Consider the following 10,005-nt stretch of genomic DNA (forward strand, 5'->3'; position numbering starts at 1 on the left):
CTGGACTTTGGCCAAAAAGTTCTGTACGGGTGAAACTGCACTATGCAACTACACATAAGAATTGAACGAACTTACAGCTGTGCCCTTTCAAGAATAGTCCTTGCCTAATATCGAAAATTGCATCCAACATTCCAGCAGTCGATTCGAGAAATGTACTTGTATGTCCAAGGGAGAAACTCGAATAAAAAGTTACCCTACTTCAACTGCATTCCTTGCATGTTTACTTTATTTGAAATTTTTCAGCACGAAAACAACAAAGCAGTACAAACAGGCAGTCCTGTCACTTTTCGGGCTCTCTCTCTCGTGCTTTGTTGTTTTTGCAGTTCATTGTTTTTAAAAATATGCCAAATTTGCCTTTTTAGTTGGTTTCATTTGTTATGCTGTGTTGCCAAGGAAACTTTGTAAATGTCACCTCCAAGAAAAAATAAGAATACCTAGTATTTGTAAGTGTATGCTTCTTGATGGATAGGAACTCTCACTGTGTGAAAGTGCAGCCTAGAAAACACCAAAGTCGTCACAAACACTGAAGAATGTTTATTGACATGGCATCACATCAATTGCTGGACATGCAACAAGGCCCCATAATGCTGCTCACACAAGAGTGCGAAGCATGCACCGTGGCTAAAACCACTTGATAAAATACAAACAGGCACTTATCTGCCCCAAGGTGACCCCGAATGAAAATTTGACATGCGCAACACTGGAAATCAACAAAAGTTATTGGGTCAGTTTGTGGGGTAAGTGAAAAGTGAAGAAAAGTTGCGGGCACTTTCATGTGTTGGATGACGAGACTGCTTGCACAAGACAGGAAGGATCAAAAGGTGCTTGCTCAGTATTGCATGGTTACAAATAGGTGCAGGTTGCTACTCACTGGACCAAAAGTGCTTGAAGACCCCCTGATTTTAAAGCAAAACTTTCTACGTCTCACCAGTGGAATATGCCATGCCAAAAAGGCATTGCAGAAAAGCCAACTTTCTCTGACAATGATAATGATCGTGGGTGAAGAAGTGCAGAAAAAAAAACGCTTCCTGTAGTCAGAAACGAATCAGGACCCTCACGGTGTGAAACCAATATCTATTCCGTGAAACCATTACAACATGGTCGAAGCAGTTTGAATTTGGATAGTGCTGCATCGACATGCAAAATTAGACAAAAATAGTGCACCTCACAATCTAACGATGACAGTTGAACGCGAAGCTTTCGTCATGCAAAATCAAGCGGCAAATTTTCAAAGCCACTGCGATCAAAAGTCCAAACTGAGTGCAAGTAAAAGTGATAGCTCAATGAGGCAACGTCCAAGCTCAGATGACAATCAAGCAAGGAATCCCTCACGAGAAAACTTTGAGTTAAACTGAAAGACAGATTCTCCTAGACACCCTTCCCGCTAACCTACGACCAAATTCCTAAACTGAAAGACAGATTCTCCTAGACACCCTTCCCGCTAACTTACGACCAAATTCTTTAAATGATCTCCTGCGTCCCTCCTACCCACCTAATTTAACGAAGGCAGTGTGGGACACTCCCCCGCATTTCATATCCCAACCCACTATTTTTCCCTTGCTATTTCCCGAGATCGAGGCATCCTGGAATGAGGACACCTCTCTGAAGCATTTTGTGGATCTAATTAAAGTTTATTCTCTCTCTCTCTTGCAACTTGAGTCAAAGTCCAAAATCCAAACTGCTTCAACCGTGTCAGAATGGTGCATTGTGACAGACACTGGTTCCATTATGACCACGGGAAGCGTTTTTTCTTGAGGTCCTTGATGTGCTTTTGCTTATCATCCTCATCTCTTTGTAAAACTCACTGTGTAAAGTTTGCTTTCCTGCAGTGCATTATGTAGCCACGTTTAACGTAATCAGTGAGGCCCTGAAAGCTTCACTTTAACAACAGGAGTTACGTGCCCGTCAAGACCCTCGTATCACACCGAACATATCTTCACCAGCAGGCACAGGCTAGAGCCCAGTCAGGAGGTGCTGCAAAGACATGACGAGAGTATTTAAGCACAGACCTCAAGATGGAAAGGAGGCGGAGCAAAGAGCAAGAAAAAGACACCAGGAGGAGACTGCAAGCTCTGGGACGAGCAAGCTAGGTGTGGTGCTGTCGGGACACTGATGTCGCAACCCAAGCCTGGGCACAAGCCTCCTCTTGAACAGTGATTCAGCTTCTCACGACTACCATCTTAGCGACCATGACTGCTCTAAAAAATGGGTCACAATAGCAGTGAAGAGCCTTTACTGGACTGCAACCCAATAGATGATATTCACTGAAAAGTTCAGAGGGAGATTTCTTCACCCGACAACACTGGAAACCACCACGTCTGTGCCTGCGCATTGTGCCCACACCTGGCAGAAAAAAGAAAACCCCGGCGCATATCGTCTGCACCACTTCAACCCGATTCTCGGCCGTAGTATTAACAGACCTATTAATCGCACTTAAATTATGTGGTGGTGCTCTCCTTGCCCTCAAGAACTTTGCATCACTGGAGAATGAAACTGCGGCTGTGAAAGAAAGCGACACGGCATGCAAGAGGCAACGCTCCAGTCGCCTGCGACCACGGATGTTGACACAAATGCCGTTTAATGAACAGTTGAGAACAGAAACCAAATATTGCTTTTGAAGAAATGCTTTATGCACATGCCGATTTATAGTTATATTCTATATTTATATTAAATGAAGCCAGTGCACACGATGCCATCTCCCCAGTTGTGGCATGCTTGCACCACTCACCCCCTTGCTGGTAGCCATGTGCTCGCACCGTGGTCATTCTCAAGTCTTCACCCTTTCCTTCGCGTACGTTAAAGCCTTCCTGTCGGATCGAACGGTCACCATCCACGCGGGGGACCTGGAACTCCCGACTAAGAGGCAAGGCAGCACAGGCACACCGCAAGGCTCGGTCATATCCCCCCTCCTCTTCAACCTGGTAATGATGAGAGTCGCTGCGGCCCTCGACAAAATCCCGAGCGTTAACTACAACCTCTACGCCGATGACATCACCATATGGGCCGTCCACGGAAGCGACGGTCAGATCGAGGAAGCTCTGCAACAGGTGGTGCAAGCAGTAGAATGCAGTCTCGACGGGACGGGACTTAGGTGCTCGCCGACGAAATCGGAACTGCTGGTCATAGCACCGAGCCGCACTCGCTACGGAGTCCAGCCCAACATCAACCTCCACATGGCGGACGGGAGCGCCATACCACGAAAGGACACGCTGCGCGTGCTCAGCATGCACATACAAGCTAACGGCACCAACTCGCACACGGTGCAACGGCTTTTACGCAAGATCACAGCGGCAATGATGCTCATCCGCAAAGTCGCCACACGCCACGCTGGGATGCCGGAGGCCAGTGCACTACGGCTAGTCCAAGCGTTCGTGGTCAGCCACGTTGCATATGTCGCGGCCTACCACAACTGGACGGCGGCGGAGACCCAACGCATAGACGCGGCCCTCCGCCAGGCATACCGCGAGAGCCTAGGACTGCACAGATGCACTAGAATGGACCGCCTCCTTGAGCTGGGTGTGCACAACACACTCGCCGAGATTGCTGAAGCCCAACGCATGAACCAGCCAAATCGCCTCTCAAGCACGCCCACCGGTCGCCACATCCTCGACAAAGCAGGACTCCGCACTCTCTACGATGCCTGCACATCGCGCCCATTCCGAAGAACATGCACCCGGGCATCCACGACGCTCGCAGGAAAGCCCGGGCTAGAGCCCTCAGTAGACTGTACGCCAACGAGAGTGCACGATACGTAGACGTGGCCGCATACCACGCCAGACCCGGGCAGTACGCGGCAGCGGTCGTGACAGCGACCACGGGCATCACAGTCACCACGGCCAGCTTCTGAGCAAGCACACCGGCGCAAGCAGAAGAAATCGCCCTCGCCGCAACCGACCCCGGCTGCGCAGTCATCCTCAGTGACTCGAAATCGGCCATACGCAACTACGGTACCAATGCTGTCGCGGCAATCGCAGCACGAATTCTCAGCAACGCTCCAGGCTCGAACACCCGCCCCTTGAGACTGCAATGGTTCCCCGCACACGAGGAGCAGGCCCCCGGGGTAGACCGCGCCCGCAACCGCAACATCACTGCGGACCGGGCCGCTCGCGAACTCACCAGTCGGGCGGCCCCCCAGGAGAGGTCTCTCCCCCCCCCCGCCCTTGAATCCCGGACGGAGATCCCATGAAGATGCGCCCTACTCGCTATACCTACACCACTAGAAGACTATGGCACCATACTACGGTGGTACCGAGACACCAGGAGACGGTTCCCGGCCCCACACCCCAACCTCACTCGAAGCGAGGGGACCCTCTATCGCCAAATACAAACAGACTCTGTGCTCACACCAGTACTGGGCCGCCACATAGCCCCCGCAATCTACGAGACATCCGAGTGCACCGTCAGCCGCGCCACTCGCGGCACGCTGGCCCACATACTACAGTGCGCACCCCAAGACCCCGCACCCTCAAGCATCCGACAGCTACCAGTAAGAGTGCGAAGAGCCATCACCTCGTCAGACTACAACGCCCAGAAATTAGTCGTCCAGTGCGTCCGGGAGGCCCTGGAGAGGCAGCGGGTAGGCGGAGCGAGCCCCTTGGGGCCGAGCGCCGGATGCCCGACCTGAAGCTCCTAGGGCTGGCCCGGATGACGCCATCGGCGCCACTGGACCATTTCTCTTCAATAAAGTCTTTTTCTCTCTCTCTCTCTTCTTTGTGTGCACGCACAACTCGCCACACGCTGTCAAAAAAGAAGAAATAAAAACGTGCAGCGCTAGAAAGCATAGCTGCTACCCAAGCAACAAGTGGAGGGGGCGTCCTTTTGTTTATTTTGCCCGAGGCGACTGCCTAGAATGGTGGATTACCAGCCCGAGCACGCGGACATTGCTAATAGAAAACGGTCCATTACCGCAATCTCATGGAGCCCGACGTAGCACAGACGCTGCGGCACATACATGGCGGCGCACTCACAGGGTTGCCCATTTGTGTGCCACACCAGTGAATACAACCTATGAAGTGCATGAATGTTGATCAAATCTAGCCAGTCACAATAAATTAACATTTCACATGCCAGAGCACCTCACTGTTTCCAATGAAGACAACAGACATGACATGAACTTTTCAAAAACAAAGTTAGGGAAACTAGAAGGAATGTACAATGTCTACTAAAAAACTCTAGGACAAACGGTTTTGGGGAAACACACAAGATGGAACAAGCTTCTACGATGAAAACGTTTGACAACAATTCAGAAGGACAAATTTTTCTTACTTCCTTACTTCCAAGTTTCCCACAAATGTGTGCAGTTTTCCTTTGTTACTGTACGGCTGCACTTCAAAAGGATGTCGAACTTTTCGTTCACAGAAGGCATGCATATCCGTTCAGCTTAGACCCCTGGAACAATTGGCAGCTAAGTGTGCCTATCAACTACAGTGATAAAATCCTTGGTACTTGCATGAAGAGTACACACGTAACGAAAGGTACGAACTGGCAACAGGTTTACCATGTTTCTTGTAGGCAGTTCCTCGTACTCCGAATTACTTGGTACATTAAACCATTTTTACCGCATGAACCTGCTCAACTCTACATGCTTCGTTGTAGTGGGAAGAAGCTTTATTGTGTTAATTAGTTTGAAGTACAGCATAGTCCTTTTGTTTTCTGCCAACCTCATCTGCACTGAATTTCAATCAAAAAATGTTCCCAGTTTTCAATGTGTAGGTTCGACCTTGTGGATACTCCATGATCAAAACCTGTAAGTGTGAAAAAGAATTGATGGAACCTTGTACAAATTTTGGACGATGCTATATGTACAACGCAGTGAAGCCCCACCGGATTTTACTATACCGACCACCAATATAGCATTATCTAGGTGCAGTCAGAAACAATTTTTTATATGCTTTCACGTACTTTGAAGCGTTCGGAGGGGCAACATGGCTGCTTGTCACTGCTTCTGACCGATCATCCATGGGTCGATCCCACCAATCTGGCTGCCATAAATCACGGTAATAACGTGGATGTCTTCAATTGTGGGCCAGACTGACACACCCGATTCGCACCAGGGCTGTCAAGCTGGTGTGGCAACTTTCTGATCGCGGCGTCAACACGCCACAGCGGTTCAAACACTTGCCCAATATGAAGGCAGCTATTTCTGGCCTCGTTGGTTTGTCCCATAATGCTTGTTTTACTGATGTTTAAGTACAAGACCTGTTTTGACTGGCGGGCTTATATTTCATTCACCAGCTTCTCTAGCTCGCCCAGAATTTCTCGATACGCAACTCTGAGCTGACGTGCTAGCATGTCTGTACGTCGTGTGGTTCCTTGTTAATGAGCCCGACCATGCAACTGAACGGTGCGAATGCAGATTTGATGCTTTCAGCGCATTTCACTTCTTGTTCAACCAACAAGAGAGAAACTGTCAGTAATGCTCGGAGAAAAACGGGGCGAGTCAAAAATACTGCTTGGATATTGCCTAGTACCATGTAAATAGTGTACTTAATCTTCCTCAGAGCCAAAACATCATTTTAGGTTGTAGTGAAACAGACCAGAAAACACCTCTGCCCTTTTTCTTATCCTTTCTCTTTGAAGCACTCCTTTGTTTATGTAGTGAAAACCAATTTGCCCAAGCACACTTTACTAGTTATTTGTGTATATGGCTAATTCTTTACATTTTAACATTTATATGTTTTAATTGTGTAGTATGATACTAATCTTGAGCATTGCATTTTTGAGACAAGTGGTTTTCTTTAGGTGGCAGTTCCTTTTCTCTACAAAAAATAGTGCTTACTGTAAACAGGATCAAACAAAAAAAGTAAATCTGTTTTAACTAAGGAGGAGAAAGGTTCACGTCAATTTATAAGGCTGAGACAAATATTATGGCAGTCACTACACGTGCTGTGGTTCCCGTAGGGCTAACAAGTGATTTGCGAAAAACTGGACAACACTTCCCATGGTGCGGTCACGTGCAGTTCTGCACAGATGGCATCTGGCCCCATTTTGTCTAACTTGCAATGAAAACTGCCTGCTTCAAAATAACAAAGACATTTTTTAGCCACATTTATATTCAGGCAAAACGTGTTGTGCAGCCATTACACGTAATATTGCCTCGTATGAAAAATTCTGCTCAATAGGTTTCTCAGGAAAGCGGGTTTCGAGAATTGAATTGTGCCACAGGACAAAACAAAATTAACTATAAATGAAAAACAACACAACAAAAGTCCTGGGATTTGCCATGCGTATTTTTGTGCGCTTTTTCTATCATGTTTACAACCAACATTGCCGCACTGTTAATTACATTGCACCTTTGGTCTCATAGGTCACCCAGAAAGGACAACACCAACTGAAGCTGAGGAAGTATTTATAAGAAAAATTCACTTTATATTGCAAAACAATAACAGCATTGATGTATTCTTGAAAGCGTAAGAAACAACAGCCTCGCTTGGACCTTTTACATGCAGACCTATTTTTAATTACCTGCAAACAATGTAAAATAGTTTCTTATTGTCTTTTTTTATTTTACGGTGAAGGGGTGGGGCTGCTTCTTTTCCTTCAGCTTGTTAAGTCATATATGATCAGGTATTTAAGCATTCAGAAGTAGACGTGTCCTGATCAGGTATATCTTGAGTCCAACTGAGTAGGCACATTATGATTTTTATCATGCTAAGTGTCACACTCCGAATGCTCCCCATGAGCACAAACGAGTTGCAGTGTATGAATGAAGATAGCACAGAATTCTTTTATCAACATGTAACTGCCTAGGAGTTCACATACTTGAGCACAATTATGGGCACCTGACATGGTATAAAATAATAGTGGTTGCCCAGCTGTTGGGCAACACGACACTATTTAAACTAAATGCAGATGCTACTCGATAGTTTTCCTCCAGCTTAGAGACTGCCTTTTCCATCTATATTCTAGTTCATAAATATGCCATAGAATGCTCAGCTGCAGCAGCTCTCATAAGCTACAAAATTACAAGAATAAGATGGGCATTGCTTCCACAGATTATCTTTTTGTATCATTCATGACATGAAATTGCCAAGTGAGTCTTCAGATCTTGGTAACAAACTTTTTCAAAGCACAATGCAAACCGTGATGAATAAACAGCATTGCGTCAGGTGCATAGCCTGTAACACTGTGCAGCTGAAAAAAATATCTATATCTCTTCATGCTTCATTTTCCTGTCTACATATACAAAGCGTGTTTATTAACAATAAAAGCAGAGTGGTAGGAGGGGTGTAAAACGTACAAAGATTGCTTTGCAAAATAATGTGCTTTAAGCTTTTTTTAAACGCTATGGATGAGCTGCTACACATAAGAAGCGTTTCTTACAACATTCTTAGCCCTGTATGGCTTTCTCGCACAGCTTAGATGTTGTGCAAAAAAGCCAACTTACGGTAGTCTAAAAGCTCAAGGTGTGGTAGGTACACCTTCTCCCGTTTGCACTCAAGAGTTTACATGAGCAGGCATTAATTAACTGCTGCATAATCACGTAAAACTGAAGGCACTTTGCACTATAAGGCACAGGGCAGTGTTGCAGACCTCTCACTCGAGGATCTTAAGCGTAAATTATGATATCGCGAACAGAAGGTAATTTCTTTGGCTTTATAAAGTCAATGCATCCTCGGCAGCCAGGAATCGAACCCGAGATATTTTACATCCCTGCAGCCATAGGAGACCATGCGAGGTCTCAGCAATCTGGCACCTTAGAAATCTCATTAAGATGAATAAAGCTACCGTGTAATATTATTTAGAGTATTTACAAAAACCATGGGTAGACAGCATGGAGGCACTACATACTTGCTTACACAAAACTCAAAAGTAAAATAATAAAATGACGCGGGCAGCCGAGGCACGGTATATCTATGGTGTTGACCAACACCATGTATTGTGCCCTGGCCAACCACGTAATTTCTGTTCCTTCCTCCTTTGGAAGCTGAAAGGCGCCGTAAACGGCCCTCCGGTCAGCCATAACCCATTACACACCCAAGACTACAGTGAAGACTTCGTCGTGACGGAAACCACGTACGATGCTGTTTGCACGAAGGTCACGCCAGCCCGCCTCATAGGTGGCACAATATCGGTAGTGGATATAACAATTTCTGGTGGGACTTCACTAGATGGTACAGATAGCATCGTCCATAAATTTTTAACAGTAAAAAATGAAGGTAGTAAATAAGCAGTGCACGAGCTATCGCTACCTCTTCATCGTTTCACTACTTACTGAAAGACTTGTACTTGAAAATGTCAGGCTGGAATGGATATGTAGACTAGGGTGGTTTTTTGGCATTGGCCTAAATAACTGAATTTGATTTTCAGTACACACGCTGCTGTCTTCATGGTTATCAACTACCGTGTATGCACAGAGAGAACACAGTGGTGTATCTAAAGTATACCATCAATTGTAAGCCAGCCAAGGGCGGGAACCCATGAGGTTGTGACAAGTGGCCTGCAAACATCAATTCCCACTGGAATGACAGGATGAGTGCTGCAGGCAGGCTAGGGGCACTGTGACTGCAGTCAGGTGATGCTGCAAGAGAAAGAAATGAAACGTGAAGAATGAAACACCGTTGAGGCAGCAGTAAATAAACAATCTAGGATGAGTAAAGAAAGGGCAAACGACTGAGAACAATCTAGGATGAGTAAAAAAAGGGCAAACGACTGAGAAGACCACACAAGCAGTGCTCTTGCCCGCCCTGCGTTATCCGGGTCGTTGCCGCTGAATTTCCATGGGTTATTGAACGCCGATTGGCCTCACTATTAAAGATGAAAACGCATAACGAAGTAAGCATCCCTTGGCAGGCACTCATGGCAAGCAAAAGTGCTGGATGCAGTAATGAGTGCAACAGGCTAAAGCAGTGTGTTACAACGCCCTCACGAACCACACGCAAACCTTCCCAACAGCGTCCTGTCACGCTCCTAACTTCACCAATAGACCGTACTGCAAGTTCATTTTCGTTACAATATTAAGATCGGTTAGCACAAGGCACGGTGTCTAGAAAAATCGTAGAGGAT

The sequence above is a fragment of the Haemaphysalis longicornis genome, unplaced genomic scaffold (genome assembly GCF_048455015.1).
Source record: "Haemaphysalis longicornis isolate Haplotype H1 unplaced genomic scaffold, Haemaphysalis longicornis Haplotype H1 scaffold_1, whole genome shotgun sequence".
Lineage (NCBI taxonomy): Eukaryota > Metazoa > Arthropoda > Arachnida > Ixodida > Ixodidae > Haemaphysalis > Haemaphysalis longicornis.